The 26,553-nt window shown below is 49.7% G+C and overlaps 1 long non-coding RNA gene across 2 annotated transcripts in view; it reads right to left on the bottom strand.

The window, feature by feature from the left end:
* LOC102154124 overlaps window positions 1-25,304 on the bottom strand; it is a 33,016-nt gene extending 7,712 nt beyond the window's left edge. The window contains exons 1-5 of one of the 2 annotated variants that reach the window (XR_005368748.1): window positions 25,161-25,304; window positions 13,617-13,959; window positions 9,219-9,330; window positions 8,550-8,716; window positions 4,800-5,501 (exon numbers count right to left, since the gene is read on the bottom strand). This is a non-coding gene — a long non-coding RNA (uncharacterized LOC102154124). Of the gene's footprint in view, window positions 1-4,799; window positions 5,502-8,549; window positions 8,717-9,218; window positions 9,331-13,616; window positions 13,960-25,160 lie in introns of those variants that run through there. The other variant, XR_005368747.1, reaches the window with a different exon arrangement.
* Window positions 25,305-26,553: the final 1,249 nt, after the last annotated feature.

Below are 26,553 nucleotides of genomic sequence, written 5' to 3'. Positions count from 1 at the left end.
CTCGGCCCCAGGCTCCGCTTGGAATGCTCAGCTAGCAACGGCAGGTGACTTTCCCTCCTCTTGCCACGCTTGTGCCCGGCCCTCCTTCCACGGGTTGTCCCCGTCTACTCTTGGCCATAATATCATTGAAAAGCACCTCAGTGTCACCCCGATGGGAACACTAGCCCTCCTCTTCTGACTGCCAAGGTATGGCTGTGATTTCCTGTCTGCGGAGTAGGCTCAGAGTGAGAAGAAATGCCTTCTCCGTCCTGCCTCTGCCCTGACCTGTAGAGAAGTAGCAAAGCAATCGCCTGCCTGCCTCAGACAAGGCCGCCGGAGGCCCCCAAAGTGTTAGGAATTGCCTCACTGCCCATCCTGTGGCTTTCCCAGGTCCGGGTGGGGAGGGGAGCCCCCCCCCAAATCCTCCTCGACTGTGGCATTGTCTGAATTAATCAGAGAGGCAGACGGCTGCCGTTTCAGCCTGAAGGCCACCTGTGTTCCAAATTTGAAAATCCATTCACTTGGGAAAAGCAGAGAGTCCCACGGAGAGTCAATGGATTTCAGTTCGCTTCACATCGCTTTGGGCAAATAAGCAATTTTATTTCCTCTTCCCCACCCCCTTGAAAACATCAATGAAGTGTTTTGCGGTGTTGCTGACAGCACATGTCACTTCGAAGCTGGAAATAAAATCTTCTTTGAGCTATTTATAACTGACTCGCAAATGGAAGGCAGTGGGAAGGAAACTAAAACTCGAGCCGGGAATGGTGGGGTGTGCTGGGGGCCAGCCCCCTACTCCCAACTGTGGGCTCTGTATTGGCCGCTCAGAGCCCCAGGCCCCTATTCACCTGCCGGGCCACCTACAGAGGGAAGCAGGGTGAGCAGGCATGTGGACAGAGGAGCTGGACCAGGAGGGTGCATTTTGCAAGGACAAGGAGTGTGCTTTGTAAACTGTAAAGTGCCCCAGCCTGTGCCATGAGATGTTTCAAAGAAACTGATGAATCCTACTTTTCTCAAAGTAGGAATTTTTAGCCTGGGGTCGGGGTCTGGAAAGCACCCATAATTGTTTGCAAAACTTGGAAGTGCACAGTGCATCTCTCTGCAAAAAATGTTCACTTAATTTAAGATCTCAAAAGCATCTCTGACCCAGAAGAGGGAAAACCCAACATTCCAGGGGGAGTGAGGGCTACAAACTCAAATGCCCACTGGACCCAGCTGGGAAGGAAGTTGAGTGAGTCTGTGAAACAAAGATCCGTGGACACAGTGGCAAAGTGGGGCTCCTGCCCCAGCAGAAGGGGCATCAAGACATTATTGCCAACCAGGAAGGTGGACCCAAAGACACCTAATTTTTTTTATTTTTTAAGAAAAAAAATTGAAATCCAGATTTTTACTATAATCTTATACTTTTTTCCCTCTAACTAATTCGGAGCTTTTATTATTATTTTTATTTCTTTAATTGGGTCAAAAGGGGGAGAGAGAATCTCAAGCAGACTCCACTCCTTGTATGGGGACCAACACAGGACTCGATATCACAACTCTGAGACCATGACCTGAGCTGAAATCAAGAGTCAGACACTTAATGGACTGAACCACCCAGGCGCCTCTAATTCACAGCTTTTAAAATTAGGTTAAACAACACATCATCAAGGGGCTGGATTCAGCCTGAAGGTCTCCACTTTGTAAATTCTGTTCTCGAGTCTCCTGCTGAGATATTTGCATGGCTGCTCAAAGAGAACCCAAGTTCAAGGTCAGGACTCCTTCAGATCCAAAACTGAGTGAGCCTGGTTCCCTCTTGAGGCAACAGGTGCCAGCATCATCCCACAGGCTCACCTGAGCTGGGAACCTGAATGTGCCATCAACTCCTCATCCGCCATTGGATGGTTCTGGAATTCCTGTCCATCACCCAGAGAGCCTTCCTTTCTTCCTTTGATTCAGCTCTTCCCAGGCTTTGCCTGCTCCTCACCCACCTCTGTCGCCATCATTATCACAGCTGCTAACTGGTCCCCTGCCACCACCCATTCCCTTTGTGCAGAGGCAGCCTCAGGATCTCTGGATGGGCCTCCAGTCTCTGTCACAGCCAAGGACAAAGGAGGCCAAGTCACTTCACTTCCTTAAACCTAAGGTCTCAAACAGGTTCCAGTTCTCATGAGAGGCACTACAACACCAGGGACTCTGGACCCCACTCAGTGCCTTCCCCCAAGTTCACTAATTGGATCAGAATCACTTCTCCTTCCAGGGGAGGAAGGAATGGATTGTGGGTATGGAGAAAGATGCCAGCACGGCTTCTCCCTCATCTTTCCCTCTTGGGTGTAGGATTTCCCTTCCCCCTATGGAAACACGAAATGCTGGGATAGGAGCTCCCATGCAACACAGCCATTTATTATTTGCAGCGAGACAGGTAGAGAATAGCTTACCCCTTTCAGACAAGCCCAAAAGCTGCTGAGTACCCCCCAACAACCATGTTCTCGTTTGCATCATTCTTGCCACGCTTGACAAATGCAACTGTTTTTGCAATGCCCTCAGTTCTCCTACTAGACCCCAAGCTTCCCGAGGGCAAGAACTCTTTCATCTGTGTGCCAATGTGCCAAGGTCCCGGCACATTGCTGAGCTCAAGAACTGCTTATTAAAATGAACTAAACCTGGTAACAGGAATACCCATCATGTCACCACTCCCCCAAGGCTTCTTTCACCCAGGCCCAATGTGCATGAGGACCCCCAGCCACTCGGTCCCCATGATCCCTCTAGACTCTCCCCTCCCAGACCAGCCTCCACTTATAAGGCTGCTCCATAACACAATACTCCATGTCGGGTCTGAGCAGCCTCAGAGCAGGACCGGCTCCCACCTCGTGGATAGTCCCCTGCTCTAAATGTGCCTGAGACACGGCTCCTGGCTCGTGGGCCAGGAAGGCACTACGCCATAGAAGAGGGGCTGGAGCAGCCTACGAGCTGCCAGCAAAGCAATTCCTCTGTGTATAGGGAGCTGCCACCCCTTGGCATATGACAGACAACTATATCTCTTTACAGATGAGTAGACAAAGGCCCAAAGAGAGACATGTCATCCCAGACAGGGGGATGGAATTGATTGTAGAGAGAGAGTTCCCCCAGAGGGATGAATGGAGAGCTGGGCTGTTCACACACTGTAGTTTGAAAACAGATAAACCTCCAGAAACAGGAAGACAAGTCTAGGGCAAAATGAGGCATTAGTGCACAGGTTACCTGCTAGAAGGCTTCAGTTCTGTCATGATGGTCATACGGCACAATGAAGAGAAAAGTAGCCTTGACTCAGAAGACACACTTCCTACGAGATCCAGGAAAACAACCTTAATTTCCCTGAGCCACCATTTCCTTCTCTGTTGTGACAGAGTTAGATCCGATGAGGTCTAACTTTTGACAGCCCCAGTAACAGGCTCTGCATCTCCCCCTTTTGCCACACCCTGGCTTCACCTTAACCACGTGCCCTATGTTAGCCAATAGGACGTTAGAATTTCCCAACAGGAGCAGAGACTCAAAGTGAGATTGGCCTCACTTTGAAGATTGGGAATGCTTCTGTGCTCCCCGCCCAGCCCAGAACCCAGATCTGAGCCCAACCTGGAGGCTGGGATCAGGCTCAGTCACTTCCAAAGTCCGAACCAGAACCTCTCTAGCTGAGCCCAGCCCAGATCAGCCTAAACACGGTACATTCAGTCAACGGGAAGACTTGTGGAAAAAAAAAAAAGAAGAAGAAGACTTGTGAACATTGGATGAATGCTGTTGCATTATGTCATTAGGTGTCACACAGCAAAAACACTGAAATATTCATCAATGGGGCAGCTCCAGTTCTGATGAACTAATGGCACCAGGCGTTGAATCAGAAGTCATGGTATTAGTGAACGTCTCTTGGACATCATGACATATGCCAAAGTGGGTTGTTGATATTGTTATTGGGCAATTAATCCAGATATGTATCAAATGGGGTAAAAAAGGAAAATGATTCAATGTAATCATAAGAGCAAAATGAATTATATATCTCGCTCCTCAATTCGAGCTTCTTACAAAGATCTGGCCAAGTCATTTCTCTGTAGAGATCTGGTCACTTTTTAACTCCACCACCACTGCCAAGTCACTGCTCTTCCAGCTGCTAAAAGCTGCCTGCATTCCTTGGCCTGTGGGCCTCTTTGCATTAATCGCTCCATCGCTGTGTCCATCCTCACATGTCCGACTCTGCTTCTCCACCCTCTCTCCTTCCTTATAAGGATCCTTGTGATTACATTGGGCCCACCAGCGTAACCCCAGGTCATCTTCCCATCTCAAGACCCTTAATTTAATCATATCTGCAAAGTCTCTTCTGTCATGTAAAATACAGTCACAGGTTCTGGGCATCAGGACATTACTCCTGTGCGGAGTAATTTTGTGTGGACATTACTCTGTCCACCACAGTAAATATCTGACTTTCATCTTAGAAAAGCAGAATTCAGAAACTAAAAAATTTATCCAAAAGAAGAAAAAGATATGGACTGTCACCAGCACTGTTCACATATATTATAGTTCTGTCTCCTTCTGGTCACATGGTAATATTGTACTTCTGAGCCTCCCTGGAAAACAGTCATCCCTGATGATTTGCTTTAGCCACTGAAACGGGAGCAGAAGTGACAGTCCCCCTGTAAAAAATGTTAGCAACATGCAATTTGCCATCTCTCTCTTCTCCATCATGGCAGTTGATGGTCTCATATCAGCCGGAGTCCCAAAGTGAAGCAGACCCCCAGATATCCCATGATGGACACACAGCATTAGTGAGAAATAAATTTTATTATTATTATTATTTTTTTTTTTTTTGGTGAGAAATAAACTTTGTTGTTTCCAGCCACTTAGGTTTGGGGGCTTATCCCGTCATTCAAAGCTTCCGGGCTGCCAGATCCATATCCGCTGCAATACTCCGTTGTGATCGTGTATCACCAGGTGTGATCCCAGGGACTCCCAACCACGGTCCCAATTCAGCTGTCTTGGCCAAGATCCAACAAAGAAGAATCCAGGGATCAGAGATCAAACTAAGATCTTCTAAATCCAACTAAGTATATCCTCCCATAACTCTCTGAATGCATGCATGTGCATGTGTACACACAGAGGAAGAAACCTAGCTGTTCTCCCAGAGAAGCTGCCCCTTCATGCCTTCTGACATGTTCCCAGTTGCTTGCACAACCTCAGGCAGAAGAGCCAGTGGAATGGAGGATGGGCTGCAGGAGGGAAGTGGTGACATTGACTCTAACTCACTCAGTCGCTCAGAAGCCTAAATGGGGATGAGGATCTAAGTCGACTGACTATGCAAGAGAGATGCCCAGCCAAACAAAGAGGCTTGACAAGCTGGTTATTATTGTATCTGCCACAACTCCTCAGCTCCAGGAAATGTAAGAAGACAGAAAGCCAGACAGCCTGAGTCCTGGTGAGGCAAGTTGGTTAAGGGCCAGGAAAATCCTCCCCCACATATGTACTCACTAGAAAGGTCTTCATTGGTGATGGCTATTTGCCAGAGAGCCAGGCCTGGAAGACAGCTTGAAAGAGAAGGAGAAAACTGTTGTGTGTGGGGGTGTGATTGGGGGACCTGCATATGTCACGATGTGGGATGGATAGGGAAAACAGAACACAATTTGTCTTAGAAATAAGTCCAGACCTGTCCTCCGAGGGAGTGCCTCACACAGAGAAAGTTCTCAGTGAGTGTAGCAGAGAGGGGCTCTGAAACTTAGAGAAGATTAACTCCACCTTTGTTCACTCATTCATAGTCATTCATCATTCTTTCTTTTAAGAAGCATGATGGAGGGGTGCCTGGGTAACTCAGCCAGTTAAGCATCTGCCTTCTTGTCAGGTCATGATCCTGGGGTCCTAGGACTGAGCCCTACATCAGGGCTCTGCCCCTCCCCCTGCTTCTGCTCTCTCTCACTCTCTCTCTCTCTCAAATAAATAAATAAAATATTAAAAAAAAAAAACATGATGTAGTAACAACCCTGCAATCTTGGAAAAGATAATAAAGCAGGACCTCTGTCTTTAAATAACATACACATAATACATGAATATCAAAAGCTAACCATATGGGAGATCAGTGGTCTCCAAAGTGGGAGAAGGGACATATTTACCATCAGTGCCAAGACAACCATTTGGTTTGTTTGTTTGGTTTTAAAGATTTATTTTATAAAGAGAGAGAGCATGCACATGAGTGGGGGGGGGCAGAAGGAGAGAGGGATCTCAAGCAGACTCCCTGCTGAGTGTGGAGCCCAATGTGGAGCTCTAACTCAGAATCCTGAGATCATGACCTAAGCTGAAATCAAGAGTCAGATGCTTACCTGGCTGAGCCACCTGGGTGCCCCAATAACCATTTGAATAGAAAAAAGAAGGTATTCGAATTTCTATTTATTTTCTCTCATATTTCCTAAATTCATATTTTATGGATACTTTCTAACATATGATAAAACAATATAATGGCACATGTAAATAATAAATAAATGAACAAGCAAGATAACATGGTTTGGAACTACGTGTTCAAAACTGTGTAATGATGGAATACATAAGTAACAACCTAGAGCAGTTATAGATTTTTGATTTCCTGGTTAAGAGAACAGCAAGATAATAGTATTTGATTTATCCTCATCCACCTTCCCATTGAAATACTTACAAAAATAGACCCAGGAGAATTACAGGTGCAATAATACTGAAAACTAAAAATAATGTTCGGCTTTCTACCAGAGCCCAAGAGGAATTTCTACTAAGTGAAGAACAAGCGAGTCTATGAAGCCAAACAATAACACCAGTAGAAGAAGAGAAGAGGTTCCCAAACATGTCCATTGTCTGCCCTTACCTCAGACACTAGGGCATTTTACCAAAAAAGAAGGGCAGCAAGAGAACTATATTGAGTATCTAATGCTGTGTGACAAATAATCTGACATTCAGTAGCTCAAAACGACAGAAATCACGATCTCCCCCAGCTCTGCAGATCAAGGAGCTGAAGCAGCCTTGTTGGGCATCTCTGGCTCAGGCTCTCTCAGGTGATTGCTGCCGGGTATCAGCTGCAGTCCAGTCATCTCAGTGATGGACCAAGACCACAAGACCCACCTCCCAGGAGGTTCACTCCCATGGCCAACAAGTTGCAATGGCCAAGTTGGTTTCTCTTCATGTGGGCTCTCCACAGAGCCGCATGAGTGTCCTTCCAACATGGCAACTGGCTTCCTGGAGAGAAAATGGCCCAAGAAGCCAAAGCAGAAGCTGCAATGCACTCTATGACCTCGCCTTGGGAATCACCACTGTGACCTTCACCATCCTCTACTGGTCACACAGCCCAGCCCTGATTCAGTGTGGAAAAGGACTACACAGGGTGCAAAGACCAGACGTGAGGCTCACTGAGGCCATCGTAGAAGCTACTACCACAGAAACTAACTCACCAGAGATCATATCTGCCATCAGTCTCTCTCACTTTTTGCCTCTTTGTTTCTGTTTCCCTCTGTCTCTCTCTCTCATTGTCCTTTCTCTCTCTCCATCTTTATCTCTGCCTCTGTCACCTGTATCTCCTCCATTAGTTTTTATCTTTACATTTTCAAAGACTATAACATCCACTTGTGAAAAGGTAAAACCTTTACTGATCTTACAACTAGCACCAGTGAAGGGATAGAAGGAAAGGGCAAGGGTATCAGCAGGAGTCAAAGCAACAAAGGAGATGCCCAAACCACTGCCTAAGACAAGGAAGTGACTCCATTTGATTTTGGAAAAGAACTTCTCCTACCATTTTTCTTCACCCTGCAGTCTCCATTGGCAGAAGTAGTGTCTCAAGGATGAACAAATAAAAGTTAGACCAACAGGGCACAGCAGACATGGATTTGCCGACATGAAAGTGAGGCCATCCTGTCTCCAGCTGACCTTGGGTAAATCCTTGCCTCCTACTGTCTGGCCACCCCCACTAAGCCACTTCGATACACAGCATGGGTTGTGTAACTTTTGGAACTGGCTTCCTATCTTAGGAAGGAATCTCAGCTACAAACAGCAGAATTCATTCTGTCTAGTGTAAGCATGAAAGGAACATATGAAAGGCAATTAGATAACTCAAAATATCTCTGAGAGGAATAAAGAATGGACTCTGAATCTGCTGAGTCCAAACACCCCTGTGGGGATTTTCTAACAAACATCACTGTACAGTACCTACCAAGACTGAGACTGAATGCCAGAAATTCCACCACTGCTGCCCCCAAAGAACCAAACAGCACCCCCACCTTCCAGACAAGGACCTCATATTGCTCGTTTCTGATTCCAGGCCTCCAAGAAGTTCACCTGACTAAAGGGACCCAGGTCCCCTGCCATTATCCTGGTTCAAGCAATCCTTGGAATGCAAAATTTCTGGATTCTTCCTTGAGAAGATGAGAGTCCTAACATTAAAAATAATTAAGAGGTAGTGAGGCTATTCAAAAGATTGTGGACAGCTGCAAGTGACATTTGTCAACTGCACAAATAAAAGGAACACAAAAAATGTAAGTTAGTGAGAAAGAAAAGTGTTTCCTCATGGATGGCTACCCACCCACACTGTCCAGAAAAATACCAAGATGGATATCGGTATCACTGACCTGTTGTTGATGGTTATTGGCAACATGAGTACATTTAGGGTTATAGATGATGTTCAAATCCGTGATCTCATTTGATCTCACAAAATCCCAATGAAGTAAACCAGTTGGGATTATGAGGTTTGGAGAGATGGCGAGGCATACCGGTCACTGGAGCTCCCACTGAACAGCTGGAGATACAGCAAAGGTGAATCTCCCTCAGCACCTGTATCTGCATCTCAACAGGGGAAACTCTTCACTTATCTTGGTAGAGAACCTCAGCTTTGTAGAATAGGAAAAGGTCCTATCTTCATCCATAAGTGGATATCCCTTTATAATTTATTTCACATACACTCCAGGCACATAGATGTTTTTCCTTATCAAAAGGCAAACATAAGTTTATTTTCCCATTCCCTTCATCGAAGTCACCCATTGGCTACTGAGCAAAGATCAGATTAAGTGCAGCAGGGCCAGAGTTACAGGTGCAATGGTCCTTTGTCATTTTTGGCTACCTGGAATCCAAATTTCCTTCCTGTTTCATAGAAATCCCCAATGTGTATGGCAGTCTTGGTGGAGACAAAACCTCTGGAAGCCTAAGAAAACTAAGCAGTGCCCATCCCCACCCAGTAGTTGGACAGTCACATGACCTTGGCTCATCCAATCACACCTCCCGCCTTGAATACTGAAACTCACCTATGTTCTTGGTGCCTTAGCTTCTGCAAATGTCCATCATTTTTTTGAGCCTGGTTTGCAATCTTTTCCTCAGTCCTCAATCTAGCCAGCACGCTTCCCAAAGATTCCTTCCCTGCTTAAGTCACACGATTATGCAGAAACAAACAAACAAACAAAAAAACCCGTGAGTGGTTCATCTTCAATGTCATGCTAATCATTAAAGAATCCAAAGTTTCTGTTAGCCAGCCCAGCCTCATCAGCACGGAAGAAAGATCTTTGTTGGGCTTTCTGAAAGGCCTTCATATTTCAACAAACATTCATTGTTTGCACCTTCTGTGCCAAACACTGTCCTAGATAATGGAGATTCAGTGAATAGGCAGTAATTACTTCTCTCTAGGAGTTAATGGTTAGAGGGAATTCAAAGCTGTTTTTAAAGGCCCCCCTACGCCCATCACTACCTTTTCAGACACCTAGGAATCAGGTTAGAAACCACTGATCTAACCAAAATCTCTCCTATATATATGGACAAAAAACTAAGAACCAGAAGGGTGAAGAGATTTCTCCAAAGTCGTAACAGCAATTTCCCAACAAAGCCGGGAGCAGATCTCAACTTCCGCAGATCCCAAGCCAAAACTCTTTCCACTTCATCACCCCACCTGTAGGGGATTTAAACAGCAGACATCATCTGCCCTCTTGTTGATTTTTGCCAACTGGTCAACACTGTGATGCTGGCAGGCAGTCTAGTGAATGCCCAGTTAAGCCCAGCTGGGGTCACCTGCAAAACGGAACACTACCTGAGGGAGAAAACAGTCTCGCGAGGCCCTGGGGACACACTGTGGACGACAGGTTTGAGCTAGCAAGTCCAAAAGAGAAATGGGAATAGGAGGCAGACGCGGAGCACGCCAGTCTGCTTTTCCAGCACACCAGCCCCAGGAGCATATGGCCCATAATTAGCCACCCGGGAGATGGTTATTGAGCCACAAATGGAGAATTATGGCTTCAGGTGAGAACCAGCAGCAGGAAGCAGAGCCCTCAGAAGACTGAGAAAACCCTGTTTTCATGCAAATGCCCTCAGTCATCATAAACAAAAGGTGACAGACAGGGGCCTAGGGATGACAAAGTGCAGGGATGCTGTTGCTACATAGGATACTGCGTTTCTGGAAGATCTTTGAGAGCCTGCAGAATCTCTCAGGCACTCGTTTCTTAGGCCCCGGAACCCCGTGTCCTTTATTGCAGGACTACAACCTGGGAGCACCCGCTCTGGGTTGGGAACTCATGGTTGGGTTGGAACTCGTGTGGGAACCACAACAGAACTCGTGGTTCCAACGACACGTTTTTCGTAGTTGAGGAGATCCACGTTACGCCAGAGAATTGGCCAAAGGTCCTCAAAACAAGGCTCCTTTCTTCTCTCTGCCCACTACTCTCTGTTCCCTTCCAGGGCCCTCGGGAGGCAGCACAGTGGAACAGGGGAAAGCACAGAGCACAGATTTGATTATTGAGCCACCACTCCCCGGCTGTGTGGCCTTAGTCTGTTACTTTACTTCTCTGTGACTCAGTTTCCTCATTGGTAACATGGGGATAATGTTGTGTGGAAAATGCGAGTCACTGCATTGAAAGCTCTCAGAAGAGCTCAGCAGGTCATAAGTGCTCAGTAAGAGTTAGGGGCCCCCGTTGACAGCCCACCCCACAGATGTGGTCTCCTCACACCTCACTCAACCCTCTGCTCTTATTCTCAACCTCTCTCCACCTTACACAATTTCCCAGTGTGCACATTCCTCACCTCCTGTCACCCCATCCCTTTGGGGGCTCCAAACCGACTCCTTTTCCCACCATCTCTACACATCTGCAACCTCTCCACCTTCCAGATCCAGAGGGATCACATCAGAAAATACACCTGATGGCCATGGGTGGGAATAACCCATCCCTGCCTTCATCTCTCGGCCAGTGTGTGCCTCCCCTATGGTTCGTGATGCTCGTGTGCCTTGTTTTATACTCATTTATGCCATTACTACTCAGTTAACCCGGGGAGGGAGCAAATGGGGAATAGGGAATGATGGTTGTCGCAGCATCCCTGACAGGCTCCCGCAGATGCACTTCATGCCGTTCACTCACCCCCATGCGAGCATCCACACACATCCTCTCTGAGCCAGTGCCAAGGCCTGGGAGGCAGGCTTCCAGGGAGAATCAGAACTCCAGCTGGCCTTGGCTGAAAAGGGCAGAGTAAACCAGGGAGAAGAAGAGGGGGTGTGCAAGGAAATGCGCAGGGTTAGCTGACACAGGTGAAGACTGCAGAAGTTAGAGCATCGAAAGATTAGCCAAAACAGGTTGGCTGGGGTCGGAGGGCCAGGCGGTTGCTAAGGAAAGCAGGAGTGGTTCTATAAGGACTGGCGAGTCATACGAGGTGATTCAAACACAGTGCTCAGCAGGACGGATGACACACAGGGAGTGTGCGGGACACGTTGACTATGATCACCATTATTAATTGCACTGGTATCTTAGTCTAGAAATGTAGCCACTGGGTGTTTAGAGACAGAAATATCCATTAATTATAATCAAGTTCAACTTCCATCACCAAGTTACTGGGTACCTCAGGTCAGGCTCTGGGCCCTTCTGAGCCTCTCTGGGTCTCAGTTTCCTCATCTGTAAGAGGAGGGAGCTACACATGCTGATCTCTGGCTCTTTTCTTCTTGCGCCAACCATCTCTGATGCTGAGGTTCTGCTGGCAGGCAGCTTCCACTCCAGCCCCCACTGACCTGCCCCCTCTGTGGCCACCACCACTTAAGTTATGACACACAATTCTGTGTTCTCTGTATCACCCCACACTGTTCCAGTGTCCTGAGTTTCTGGTCTACCCACAGATCATGTCTTTATTGAGCTCCTCCCCCCATTGGGACCTATGAGAGAACTGAGCACCTAGAAATTCTTAATGGCTATCAATTTAGAAGGAGTCACATCATCAGGAAAACTGAGAGTCTGCACTTAGCCTTATCTTAGTGATAACAGTAAGGAGGAGAGGAAGAGAGAGGAGGAGGTAGAGGAGGAGGTGGTGAGTGAGGAAAGAAAGAGGGGAAGGAGGGGGAAGGAAGGGAGAGGAAGAAGGGAGGAAGAGGAGGAAGGGGAAGAATTAGTGGCTAGTGGGGAGGTGAGAGGGAGAGAGGGGATGGAAGGGGATAGAGAAGAGGAGAGAAACAGAGGGAGGGGAGGAAGAAGAGAAGGAAGAGGGGAGGGAGAAGGGAGAGGAGGAAGAAGAGGAGGGAGAGAAGGAGGTAGAGGGAGGGGAGGAGGTGGAGAGGGAGGAAAGGAGGGTAGGAGGGGGAAGGGAAGGAGAGGGAGAGGAAGAAGGGAGGAAGAGGTGGGAGGAGGAAGAGGATGAGGAAGGGGAAGAGGAGAGAAGGGGAGAGAATGGGAGGAGGAGGGGGAAAGGGAAGAGTGGAGGAAGAAGAAGGAGGGAGGCAAGGAGGAGTAACAGTGGGAGAGGAGGAGCAAGCACTGAGTGTCCTGCGTGTGACACACAACTGTCAGTCCAAAGATTCCGATGCTTAGGAAATACCACATTCTGTTCTTTGAAATCACCCTAATTTCCACTCTGTGCCCCTATCCCCAGGGGCTGGCGGGGTTCCCTCACATCACAAGGTGCACAGCATCCCAGGAGCCCATGCTGCTCCTTCCCTGCACCCCTGCCTGGCCGCTGACCTCTTCCTCCTCGAGAGCACAGAGCCCCCTCCAGTCTGCGGTTTACCCCTGAACAACTGGGCACCACGAATCCTTAAACAGCACCAGCCCCCCAAGACCCAGGGTCCCCTCTTCTAACCTCCTCATCATTCTGCTCCGCCTTCTCCCCAAACCCTGCCAGGAACAGGACCAGATTTCGAAGCTCCTGGAGCCCAGCTCTGAGTGGGCAGACAGCTCCCATACCTCCTCCACTCCAAAGCCTGATCTCCCCCCTCAGACGCCAGCCCCTCTCTTCACTTTTTCGTGTGGATTTTCATTGCTCATTATACCTAGAACCTAAAGCTTTTACAGGAATAAGAAGCTCCCCTTCCCCAGAGGGCCAGGGGCACTCCTAGAAGGTGAGGGGGGTACAAATGGCACATCCTTCCAGCACTTGGAAGAAGGGCAGGAGACAACCACGGGAAGATGGCCTGCGAAAGGAGCCCTGGCACGCAAGCCCTGAGCCCCACAGTGTCCACAGCCCTCCCTGCTCTGTCCGAGGTTGATGGGGGCCAGGGATCTGTCTGCGGGCGTGGGCCAAAGCTTTCCAGACACTCTTCACCTGGACATAAAGCCTTGATTGCCAGCCTTTCCTCCTCTGTCATCCTGAAGTGTGATGCCCACTCCCCAACCCCATCACCCACCCAAAACCAGCCTCTCAAGCCAGGCCTCGACCCACCTCCCTCCCCTCAACTCCTGCCAACTCACCCACACATCAGCTCTGGTCCCACCCAAGTCCTAGGCCGTCTCATCACTTCTGTGCCGGTTCCTTAGCTTGAGCTGGCCCCTGAGCCCCCAGCGACTTGATTCCCTGCATCACTGGGCACTGGACTCTGTAGGCAACCCCAGAGCTGGCCAGCCTGGGCTTTCCTCTGCAGCTTCTCTGGGGGACCAGTGGGCCATGCACGGTCAGCAGGAAAGGCCACTGTTCCCTCCAGCTTGGCCCAGCTCCGCAGTGGGGGGACTGGATGCCTCGCTCTCTGGGTTCAGTGGTGATGTCCCCCTTTGGTTGTCCACGGGATACCACAGAGCAGAGGACAGCAAGCTTTTCCTATAAAAGGCCAGATAGTGAATACTGTAGGCTTTGTGGGCCACACAGCAGTCTCGATCACGGTGACTCAACTTAGCCCTGGGAGCCCAAAAGCAGCTGGAGATGACAAGGAAACAATAGAAATGAACTTCATTTATAGACAGACACAAAAATTTTAATCCATATAATTTTCACATGTCACAGAATATTATTCTCCTTTTGATTTCTTTTAACCATTTAAAATAGGAAAACAGTACTTTAAAATGTAAAACAAAACAACAATGGGCTACAAATCTTACAAGAGGAGGCAGCCAAAATTAACAAGTCAGGAAACAACAGATGTTGGCGAGGATGTGGAGAAAGGGGAACCTCTTGCACTGTTGGTGGGGATGCAAGCTGGTGCAGCCACTCTGGAAAACTGTGTGGAGGTTCCTCAGAAAGTTGAAAACAAAGCTACTCTGTGACCCAGCGATTGCACTACTGGGTATTTATCCCAAAGATACAAACGTAGTGATCCAAAGGGGCACTTGCACCCCAATATTTATAGCAGCAGTGTCCACAAGAGCCAAACTATGGAAAGAGCCCTGATGTCCATCGACAGATGAATGAATAAGGATGTGGTCTATATATACAATTAAATATTACTTGGTCATCGAAAAGAATGAAATCTTGCCATTTGCAACAACATTGGATGGAACTAGAGGGTATTATGTTAAGCAAAATAACTCAAAGAAAGACAATTATCATATGATCTCACTCAAATGTGGGATGTAAGAAACAAAGCAGAGGAGCATAGGGGAAGAGAGGAAAAAATAAAACAAGATGAAATCAGAGAGGGAGACAAACCACAAGAGACTCTTAACCCTAGGAACACACAGAGGGTGGCTGGAGGGGAGGTGGGGGGGATGGGGTAACTGGGGGATGGGCATGAAGGAGGGCACTTGATGAGATGAGCACTGGGAGTTATATAAGACTGATGAACCCCTGAACTCTACTAAAACCCATAATACATTATATGTTAATTAACTAATTGAATTTAAATGAATTTAAATAAAATTTTAATGAAATGGGAAATTAAAAAAAAAAAAAAAAAGAAAGGCAGCCAGCCTGATCTGGCCCACGGCTGTAGTTTGCTAGTCCCTGGTGGAGAGGAGTGAGTCCCGGGTTTGGGGTCGCACAGTGGCCTTCCAGTGTGGCCCCTCCCTCTTCCCAGGACCTCGGACAAATTACTTAACATCTCTGGGTTTGTTCCTCCGCAAAACACTTGGAAAATAATAGTGCCCTTTTCATAGGATGGTCGTGGATGCTAACTGAGAAACAACGCAGAGTGGTTTGGGGCACAAGTACCCCAAATGACAAAGTCTAAGCAGGGACGGCAATGACTCTATGTTATCATGGAAGAAAAATCTGGAATCTGGAAATGTAAAACAGGCAGGGTGGGGGGCACAGAAAGCAGTTTGGAAATCAGAAAAGTCCTGAGTTTGTCTCCTGGCTTGGCCACGTAGAGCTATGTGATCTTGGTGGCATTACTGGACCACTGTGGCTCTCAGTTTCCTCGTCCATAAAGTATCCGTGATCTGCTCACCCCACAGGCTCTCCAGAGGATTCCTTTAACAGCACAAAAAGTAAAGTGCATAGAGTAGACAAAAAAATGGCAACTATTATTTATCCTGTCTTGATTTTTTCCTATCCCAAATTTCTTTTTCTTTTTTTTTTTTCAGAGAAGAAGCCAACATTCTTTATCAAAAGCCTGCCTCCTCTCTGTCTCCAAAACATCCCTTTTGATGCTTCCCCTGTGCTCTATCAGTACAATATGCTGCTGCCTCCCCGAGGGAACCCTTGTTGCTGGAAACTAGGGCAGCCCTTTGAACCTGCATTCTTTCTCCACACTGAAAAACATCAGGCGATGTGCTGGGAACTGTTTGTTTTCTTGTCCTTATCCTTGGAGTCCCTCTATTGGGATCCGAGGCTGACAAGGGTCCAGCATGAAGAGAGGCTGCCCAAGGGCCCAGCACTGTGCTGGACATTGTCTGCCTGGCCTGAGCGGCAGCTTTGGGGCCCTCAGGTCCCTGTCAGCTTTGTGGATCAGACTGATGGTCAGCTCCCAGCCCGGGGTGTCTCTGATCCCACATAAACAACTCTGACACAGGCCAGGCTTGTCCTCTTGCTGAAAAAGCTTCCAGACGTGGCATTTTGGGGAAAGGCCTGCTGGTAGCTAGAAGGCTAGTGCAGCTAGAGAAGCTATAGTGATTTGAGGGGGGGAGGGACAGGGGAAAGCACTCCTTGGTTGTCTGGTCCTCCTGTCCCTTCAGGAGATGGATGGGCCCAAGGCTGACATTTGGGGCCAAGAGGCCAGAGCCAGGATGGAAGCCAGAAACATGAAAATCCAGGCTGAACACTCACCCAGAGAAAGTTGGGTCTACTCACCAAGTCCAGTGAGTGAGGAGAGATCCCCAAGTCAGGACAAAACCAAAGAGTTAGATGTCTTCTATCTCTGTGTGGCCAGTGTCTTCCCTATGCCTGATACTGGACCATGCCCAGGAATGTGTGGCAAACACATCACAGTCCCAGCTTCCTAAAGAACTCCTTTTCCAGGCACAGAAATATTCACATACATGACTACTTTGTGTTCCCAGAACCCATTTCACTTCACCCATGGCATGTAGCTGATCTACATTTCCTGGCTTCTTGGTCCTGTGGGCCATGGGACTGAGTTCTGGCCCATGGGTATATGTGCCAGGGGGCCTGGCCCACAAAATGACCCCAAAAACTCCTCCTCCTCCTGTGCCAGCTGTATGCAGAAGGCCCATCAGAGGCCTCCTGGGCCCTGGGATGGGCAGAGCCACAATATGGAAGGAGGCTGGGACCCCTGAGTAACCCTATGGAAGGCCACTGGCTGGTCTGCATCAGACTTGGTATGAATAAGAAATAAACATCTAGCATATTGAGCACCAAGATTCAGGGGCTGGCTTGTTAGAGCAGTTAACCTAACCTATCCTGCCTAATGTGGTCAAAGAATCTGTAGTATCATAAGAGCTATGACACCGTAAAACAGGTAACCACACAGAATGAAAGCCAATCTCCCTGCCAGCTGGAGAGTTCCAGGATTTGAGCTCCCTCCAAGCCCTATCGGAGATGTTCCCAATCAAACCCGCACTGTTGCTGGAGTTTGTCACTTGGCCCCCACACTGACTCAGCCTCCTGCCCACCCCTGATTCATCCCGCCTTCCCAGACTCTGGCTGCCCCCGATCTGTCTCTCCAGAGTCTCTGAAAGCTGCCTGTGCCAGTCTCCCCAAGCTCAAGTTGGGTGCTCTTCACTAGGCTGTGTACTCCCTAGGACAAGGTCATGGGGGACCTGGGTTGGACCACCTCAGTGGAGTGGTAAACAGAACAACGGGAAGATACTCTTGGTTCTAATCATGACTCTGCCTCTCAGGAGCCCCTGTCCTTTTCTAGGTCCAGGCTGTCATAGTGGACATCCATCTAACCATGACTGTCCACAGCTCTAGAGACTCTCATTTCAAGTCACCCACACAAATGCTCTCTTCACGTACAGAGAAACTTGCTGTTCAGCAGACCTGTGATCAGTGTGTGTGTGTCCAGGTTTTAATTCACGACCACGCTGTGAGGTAGTACGCTCTTCCCATATTGTAGAAGAGGAACCTGAGATTCAGAGAGGAGAAGAGGTCTCTAGGATTCACACTCATGCCGCACTGACTCCAATATCTCTTTCTGACTCCTGATGGTTCTTTCTGTTGTCCGAAAACACCCCCGTTAAGTCGATAGTGGAATCTGCTCTAGCTTGGTTTGGAAAGTCAAGGATCAGGACCCAGACCTGCCCTGAAATCACTGTGTGACCTTGACTCCTGTGAGGCCATTTCACCATCCAGAGGAACCGTGAGATGCTCTGAAACCCTACAAAGGTGGAAAAGGATTGGATGTGTTTCTAGATAGAAAAATACGTTAAAGAGGAAAACCGTCCAACCGACATAAGGTGGTACTTCCTCTGTGTGCATCAGACCTCGTTGAGGGCGGAATGCTGGAAGCATCTGAACTCTCCATGCATTCAGAACTTGCGGAGAAGAAGAGGAAGGTGTGTAATTTGTGTTGTTCTTGTGGCTTCAGAAGCTCAGAGAGGAGCTGGGAAATCGTGACTTCCACAGCTCACAGCTTTGAGTTTGTGTGGACATCTGGGCCTGGAGATGGTGTCATCTGGCATGAGTGAGAAAGCCTCCCTTTAGCAAAAAGTGATTTGCAGGAAGGGAATTTCTGTACTCCGCGTGTGGGCAAAAGACAACCAAATGTTCCCTGGCATTCATGCTTCGTTACCGATGAAACGGGGTCCCCTCCGCAACCATCCACGGGAAGGGAAGAGTATGAAACCACGCAAGACCGTGTCCCCTGTAATCCAGAACTGAGATCCTGCCTGTGAGCACACTTTGGAAAACAGAACATAAGGAGATAATCTGAGATGTACACAAAGATTCACAGCACACGTCTTACCTCCCTTCTCACAAAATAAAAAGTAGACCTGGCCTCAAACTTCCACAAGAGTGAACCAATTCCATCCATTTTGCGGTGTATCCACATATTAGAACGCTGTGGTGCTGTTAAAAGGAGGTTTCCGAAGGCGTGGTAGTGGACTGAGGAAGTGTTAACCATGGGAATGTACTGTCACCCTACAAGCTGCCCCTGCAGCACAGCCCATCTCCAGAAGGTGCCCGAGTAAGTGGTAACAGCAATGCTTCGGAGGAGAAAGTGCCCAGCCAGCAGCCAGGGTGAGGAAGGAGACTGGCTTCTCATCATTCACTGTCTCATAACTTTCAAATCTTCCAATAGAAAAAGGCCATCAATGCCCAGCCACAGTAAAGGAAATAAAACCCATACTAAGACATGTTGTTATAAGATCCAACCAACTTCCAGATGGAAAAGAAAAAAAGAAAAAGAAAAAATTAAAAAAAAAAAGGTCACATATAAAGGAACTGGAATCAGAATCCCATCAGGCTATTTCCAAGGAGCAAAATAAAGACATTTGCAGAGTCAAAAGTTAGCTTCTATGCAGCCTTCCTTGGGAAGCTGGAGGAGGTTATGCCTCAGTGTGAAAGGAAGTCGGTCAACAGGAGGGTGGGAGATGTAACAAGGCAGAGGGATGATGTGGACAGAGCAGCATCGGGCCCAGAGGACCCCCGCTCCGGACGACAGCAGGGATCAAAGCACGCTGGAGGGAGGTCTTCAGGAGAATAAAATAGATTGCGGGCATTTATGGTGTTAGGTTCCTTGAAAAACATGAGCAATAGATCCTTAGAAAAGTAAACAGATAAAACACACAAAATGATGTTTACTCACAGAAAAAAATACAGTGCGCTATTTAAGGCAGGGCTGGAAATTATCTGTAGAGTCATCATGATGTATGTGTTCATTCAGGCTCCCTGAGGAGCAGATGTTAGAAGATGTGCATGAGATTTATTGGGGGAAACACCTAAGGAAGGGTAAGGGGGAGGGAGCCAGCGACAGATGGAAGCCGCCACGCAGCTCTGACACTGGGAAGGAAAGCAAGTCAACTTCAGGAAATGTTGTCCACGCCGACGGGGACCCTCCAGCCAAAGCCTCCCACTGAAGGAGTCCAAGATCTAGCACACAGGGGCTCGAATCTGGGCCCCGCTCGGCTGTCCCTGACCAGGGGGCGCTGGAAGGACGCCAGATCCAGGGGTGGTTCCAAGATGGTTCCAGAAGCAGCCGCTGGGGACCACGGATCGCAGGAATGGTGAACACTGACCGCAGGTTTAAAGGAGGAGGAGGAGAGGGGAGGGGGAGCAGGTGGTGTAGCAGAGATGGGGGCGATCACAAGGCGCCTGCAGGTGCTTCTCCAGGCTTCTCACCCCACCCGAAGTCAGACTGAGGCCACTGGACGATGGACGATGAGCAGAAGTGAGGAGCGTCCCCTTCCAGTGGAGTGAAAGCCTCCTTGCTTCATCCTGTGCTCACTTCCTCTGTTGCCGTGGGTTCGGAAGCCACAGGTTGAGATGGTGACAGCACAGGATGGGGTTCATGGAAGTCCCCGAGTCACAGAGAGAGGACAGACCACACAGACCCACATCAGCACCTCGGGCCTGCACCACCCCCCCCAAGACAACTTGGCCATTCACTCAAAGGAGAGCGCCGGACACACTGTCCCCGTGGCTCCTGAGCTGTCCCAGCTTTTCTGCAGCGAGGGCTGGGGTCCCACGCCAGCTCCATCACACCCTCAGCAGCAGGAATCGACCTCTAGCCAGAGCTGACCCCGCACCGGCTCGGGTGGAGCACTGTGCTGGGAGTCATGGGATCCGGCTTCTCCATCAGCCAGGGGCTGTGTAGCGCATCTAGAAGGTGCAGGTGCAGGGGAGTTCGCCCCCTGGAGCACAGTTTGACCAATGAGAGATGGGAGAGGAGAAGGAGCCTGCAGACACATCCTGTCCCTTCTTCCCCATGGGAGATTGCTCCCCAAGATGTCCCACACGGCCAAGCCAGCAGGTGTGTCCTCTTGAGATGCTGCAGCCTCTGCAATGCACCCCCTTGCCTTTCTGTCCCCGTCCCCCGTGTCCATCTTAGTTCCCTGCACCGTCACTCCTGCTGCCCTGGGACCATATGTCCCCCAAAGCCTGAGTGTGGAAGCGGTGTCTCAGGCTCCACATTCTCGGATCTGCAGGCACCAGGGGGGCTCCGGGGGAAGAGGGATCTGACGACAGGAAAGGGAGGTTTGCTGAGCCCTGTGTTCAGGAGTACGAAAGAGAAGTAAAAAACTGAGCAGCTCCGAAAGGGAATGGAGATGCACAAACCAAGAAAATTGCTACGTGATCTCACTGTGCAGACTCTGGGAACTTGTTTGTTTACCCACCTCTGTGATTTCTCGCTGACTTTTTCCCACAAAGATGAGCAATAAAACGTACACGGTGCAAACAAGCTACAGATCCACATGGCAGGGCCGCAGGGAAGGGAAACAGAAACAGGAGGGGCCGCAGCCTGGAACCGATGGGGTAGGAGGGTAGCGGGGAACACGGAGTCATAGGGCACCCCCAACGGGGGCCCAGTGAGGCCCGAGGCCGGGGTTCTGGGCCTGCAGAACCCCCCCCCCTCACACGCCAACAACAATAACAAAACCTGCAATGCAGGTGGATTGCCTCCCTAAGTCTCTGGTCCAAGAAATGCCATTGTTCCTTTTTTTTTTTTTTTACAAGAAATGTCATATTTCTATATATTGCTAAATCAAATTAAATCCACCCCAGCCTTGTCAGCCAAGATCAGCAATAAACCCACTTTCAGTTATTTGGGAGGGGAATGAAGCGGAGACTCCCGCCTCTCTTGAAACTCTAAAATGATACGATGCGCATTTTATTGACCACCTGCTACCTGCCGGATGCTGTTCTAGGCCCTTCGTGTGTTAGCCGGCTCAATCTTCGCAACACTTTGGGGGGAGATACTGGTGGCATGTCCAGTGACTGACGAGGAAACCGAGGGACTTGCCCAAGATGCTACAACCAGGCAGCGGCGGAGAGAGTGCGAGCCCCTGAATCCCACATTCTCAGCAACCCCTAGTGAATATGTGAGGCTGTCACAGTGGAAACGCAGGACGAGCCTGGGGACTCCCAGCAGCCGCGGTGGCTACTCCCGGCCCTGCTCGTCAAGCCCTGAGGTGCAGGGCATCGCTGCCATCCGCCCCTCCTGCCACCCCGTGAAGACCTTTCCCACGGAGACAGGGGCCCACGTCCGGAACACAATGCAACCGGAGGCTCAATCCACCCACCCCCCTGCCTCTGTTTCCCAGCTCCAGGTTCCACTATCTGAGCAACCCCCACAACCTCTTCTTCTCTCTGGCTCAGGAATTTCAATTCTCTTTCTCTGGGATTGCACTCCTGTCTCTCCCCACCCCCTCTGGAGTATCAGCCTGCACCCCCAGAACCCATAGACTGGAAAGGACTGAGCCTTCATCCACGGGTCGGTTGCACACGGGAGCAAGGGAGGTCCATCCCTCGAAAGGCATGTTTCTGCTCAGGAAACAAAAAATACTTCTCTTTCTTTTCCAAAGGGATCCAGGGCCGTCGGGCACTGTTGTACGAGTTGTGCACTGTGCTACTATAGGAGGTGCCATAGATTTAAATACTTATTAAAGTATTTTTAAAGATCTTTTTTTAAAGATCTAAATAAAGTGTCTCGAGGAAGAGGGGGACTTTCTCTCTGGCTAGAGGTGGGGCTGAGAGTGGCCCACCGAGCGAAGGGGGAAAGTCAAAGCACTATTGAGGCTTCAGTAACACATCCTGTTGACATTTACTGAGTACCTAGTATGTCCAGGCACATTTCTAAACACTTTATATTCATTATGTCCCTTAATCTTTGAAACAATCCTCATAGGATTGAGGCAGGCATCACTCGAATCCCCATTTTACAGAAGAGAAAACCAAGAATTAGTTAAGCAGCTTGTTCAAAGCTGTACAACTAAAAAGTGGAGGAGCAGAGATTTGAACCCATATCTGCCTGACTTCCCAGCCCTCGGCTCTTAACCCCTGTGGATGACAAAGGCACACCGGGACTCCGCCTCGGGCAAGGAGGGATCAGAAGAGGTCTGCAGCCACAAGATGCACTCCGGTTTTACAGAATGGGTGACGGGCACTGAGGGGGGCACTTGACGGGATGAGCACTGGGTGTTATTCTGTATGTTGGTAAATTGCACACCCATAAAAAATAAATTTATTATTTAAAAAAAGATACCATTAAAAAAAAAAGAAAGTTATGTTCCTGCCGTGTCTCTTTTCCAGAAGTTCCGAGATGGTGAGATCATATTGGGGCGGAGTGGGGGGGGGGGTAGGAGGGATGGTCTGCGTGTTAAGAAACCTAAGTGGAACCCAGTACCACCAACTGGCATGTGTGGCTTTGGACAAGCTGCTTAACATATCAGAGCCTCAAATTCCCTCCCCTGCAAAACTAGAGCTGGTGCTAACTTCCTCGGGTGGGAGGATTAAGTGAAGTCTCTTATATAAAGTGCCTGGGACACCTCCTGCACAAATGCGAGTATCCCTTTCCACCTAGAACCCTCCCCACTCCTAAATTCTCCACCATGGAGTCCATAAGGAACCTGCCTTTTCAGTTAAATTCCTGGAGTGAGCATTTAAAGAGAGGCTTAAGCTCAGTTTTATTATCCAATGCAGATAACTTTTTTTTGATGTGTATCAATCATTTTCATTCGTAAGGTGGGTGGATTTTATATATCTATAGCTAGCTGCTGAGAGAAAAATCTTTAAAGCTTCAAGATGGGATTTTAAAACATCTTTATAGATGAAAAAAAGCCAAAGTTTAACCTTCAAGGAAAATAAAAGAGAACATGAAGTCTATACTTGAACACACACAATACAAAAAAAAAAAAAAAAAAGACCGGTTTGAGATTGCAGATGTATGACCTTGACGTCCATTGTTCGGGCAGCAGAAAGGATTACCTTCACCTGTGTTGTAGAGGAGGCAGCGCCGAGCATCATATGATCGCTCCAGATCCGTCCTCACCCACGACGCCTGCCCTGGAGCCCAAAACCCCGTTATCAGAGATGCCTCGTCCATTCATACCATTTCTCTCCTGTCTACTCTTCTCCATTTGTTCATTCACATGAGGGTCTCTCTCCAACTGATCACCATGGGCCAGGCACTGGGTTAGCTGCCCCGAGGGCAGAAATTACTGGAGCCCCATTACCCGCTTTACAGACAGAGGGCCAGACAGGCATGCAAACCCCACTAACAACACAGAGGAAGTTCCATGCTGTAAAGTAACTACAGTGGGAGTCACATGCTAGTGAGAGCCATGAGAATGGAGGAAGGAGGGGATTCCTGGGTGGCTCAGTGGATTAGCGCCTGCCTTCAGCCCAGGGCTTGATCCTGGAGACCTGGGATCGAGTCCAGCATGGGACTTCCTGCATGGAGCCTGCTTCTCCCTCTGCTTGTGTCTCTGCCTCTGTGTGTGTGTGTGTGTGTGTGTGTGTGTCTCCCATGAATAAATAAATAAAATCTTAAAAAAAAAAAAGAATGGAGGAAGGAACATAGACAAACCCACAAGCGATGTGTTGTTGTGCTCTATGAGCAAACACGGAATCAGAAACGCTTGCATTGCCTGGGTTACAGGAGGCTGGGGGTGGGATGGAGGGGATGAGGGGGCTGGTCTCTGAGCTGCCTGTAATAGACCTGAAGAATGGGGCACCTGGGTGCCTCAGCGGGGGAGGGTCTGCCTTTGGCCCAGGTCGTGACCCCGGGAGCTGGGATTGAGTCCCACACCAGGCTCCTTGCAGGGAGCCTGCTTCTCCCTCTCTCTCTCTCTCTCTCTCTCATGAATAAATAAAATCTAAAATAAAAAAAAAAGACCAGAAGAAGAAACTATCATGGAACCTTCACCGCCAGTAACAGAGGGGGACCAGACACCCCCTCTTCGCCCTCCACCTATGTCTCCAGGCCCCGATGCACAGCCTGTGGCCCCCCAGCCCAGCCCTCTCCCTTCCACTCGTGTCTTGCTTAGAGCCAGAAGGGACGAAGCTCCTACATCCAGAGACTGGAAGAGGAGGGGAGCTGATGGGAACGGCGGCTACACGGGTTCTGTACAGGCTGGGTTTCTAAGAGGGTTGGAGGGCTGCTCAGACGCTCCAGGGAGAACCTGAGCAGGAGAGGAGGCAGCAGAGGGAGAGGATCCTGAGGTGTGGCTGCCCTCCCTTCAGCATCAGAAGGGTGACAGAAATGGAGAGCAGAGGACCAGGCCACCAGCTGCCTGGCCTTGGCCCTTCACGCCTTAACACTAAGCCCACCTCCCTGCCCATCACTGGGTCGTGGCTGCTGGGCCCCAGGCTGGGTGACTTTCAGTATTTGTAAGCATCTCAACAGAACAATAAAGCATTTGGAGTACGTGAAAAAAAAAGAGAGAGAGAGAGAAGAAGAAGAAGAATTCAGATCATTCTAATTGCCCCCTCCTATGTTTGCTTCCATAATTTCTGATCATTCGCCAGATCGAGGCTGCAAAGGTAAAAGCACACAGGTTAGGGGTGTTGCATAAAAGGTGCAGAATGGGAGCACCCTGAGCATCCTCTGCTCCAAGCCCCTCTACAGAGGCCCAGAGATTTGCCCACGCAGGGCGTGAAGACTTAGATCTGGGGTTGCCCTAATCCTCGCATTCCCTCCCCTTGAAGGGGCTTCTCAGAGTATATGAGGAGCCTTCACGTACCTGGGAGAGCAGGTGCTCACGGCCCCATTTTACAGAGGAGAACACAGAGGCCGAACACAGGACAGGAAGCCGCTGGCCCGAAGTCGCTGGTGGAAGTTGCAGCTAAGAGCATCCCTGGCTGGGAGCCGGGCCTGCGCCAGGCTGCGGGCTGCGCTTTCTGCGGTGCGGTGCTGCCGCCTAGAGGCACGAGCTGGGAGCAGGGCAGGGCGGGGGGGGGGGGTGCCCCCGGGGCGGGCAGGCCGGCCCCCTCCAACCAGGAGGGCCCGGCGGGGAGGCGACCCTCCCCTCTCCTCCCCTCCCCTCCCCTAAGCACTCCCCTAAACGCCCTGCACATCCCGCGGGCCACTCCGTGAGCTACGCCGCCCAATGCGGCCAGGCTAAAGCTGAGGCTGCAAACAGGTGCACCTGCCCTAGAGGATCCTGTCCCAGTGGCCTCCGGAGGAGCTCGGGGAGCGAGGAAGGCACATCCCTGGGAGGCGGTTGGCAGCCACCTGTGGGCTTCCGTGTGGGCACCTGTGACTCGTGCAGGGCGCAGGCCAGGTGGTGTCTGCACAGGTACAAGGGGGCCGGGATGCAGCTGATCGTCTACCCCACCCCAGTCATTATTGGCCATTTTTGTGTGTGACATTAGACATCGTGAGTCTGACTGTCGTCGGTAGCGATCATCCTTTTGAATAATGCATTGTCGCAGAGCAGGTGGCGGCATCCGAGGGACCCGACTGCAGGCCAATAGCGCTGCCTTGTGGCCAAGCGAGAGGCGACAGCTTCCTCTCCCGGAGCTCGGGCGCCTGGACCAGCGGGGAGATGCACCCGGGTGAACCCACGGAAGGGAACTCCAGGAGTAGAAAATGAGTGGGAAATATCAGTGAGGGAGACAGAACATGAGAGGCTCCTAACTCTGGGAAACGAACAAGGGGTGGTGGAAAGGGAGGTGGGCAGAGGGTTGGGGTGACGGGGTGACGGGCGCTGAGAGGGGGCACTGGATGAGATGAGCACTGGGTGTTATGCATGCTATATGTTGGCAAATCGAACTCCAATAAAAATAAAATAAAATAAAATAAAATAAAATAAAATAAAATAAAATAATGAATTCCAGAGACAGGCCCACAGCTAGCCAGACCCACCTACCAACTCCGCAGACGCCTCGTAGTCCTGCTCCGCGCCAGACACCAAGGCATTCCTCCTAGAATCGATGATGAACAGGGCCTGTGGCCCCTGCCCCGCGGGGAGGAGAGAGGTGACCCGAAGGACCCAGCGGGATCTGATGGCGATGGGAAGACAGGAACCAGGGTGTCCGAGGACTCAACAGTCCATAACCAGGCCAACGAGTCTCAGCGAGGTTGCCCCCTTCCTGCCACATGCTCAAAAGTCTTTCCTCTCCCTGGCAAATCTG

The sequence above is a fragment of the Canis lupus genome, chromosome 13, assembly GCF_011100685.1.
Source record: "Canis lupus familiaris isolate Mischka breed German Shepherd chromosome 13, alternate assembly UU_Cfam_GSD_1.0, whole genome shotgun sequence".
Lineage (NCBI taxonomy): Eukaryota > Metazoa > Chordata > Mammalia > Carnivora > Canidae > Canis > Canis lupus.
This window is presented reverse-complemented; position numbering and strand designations above follow the sequence as displayed.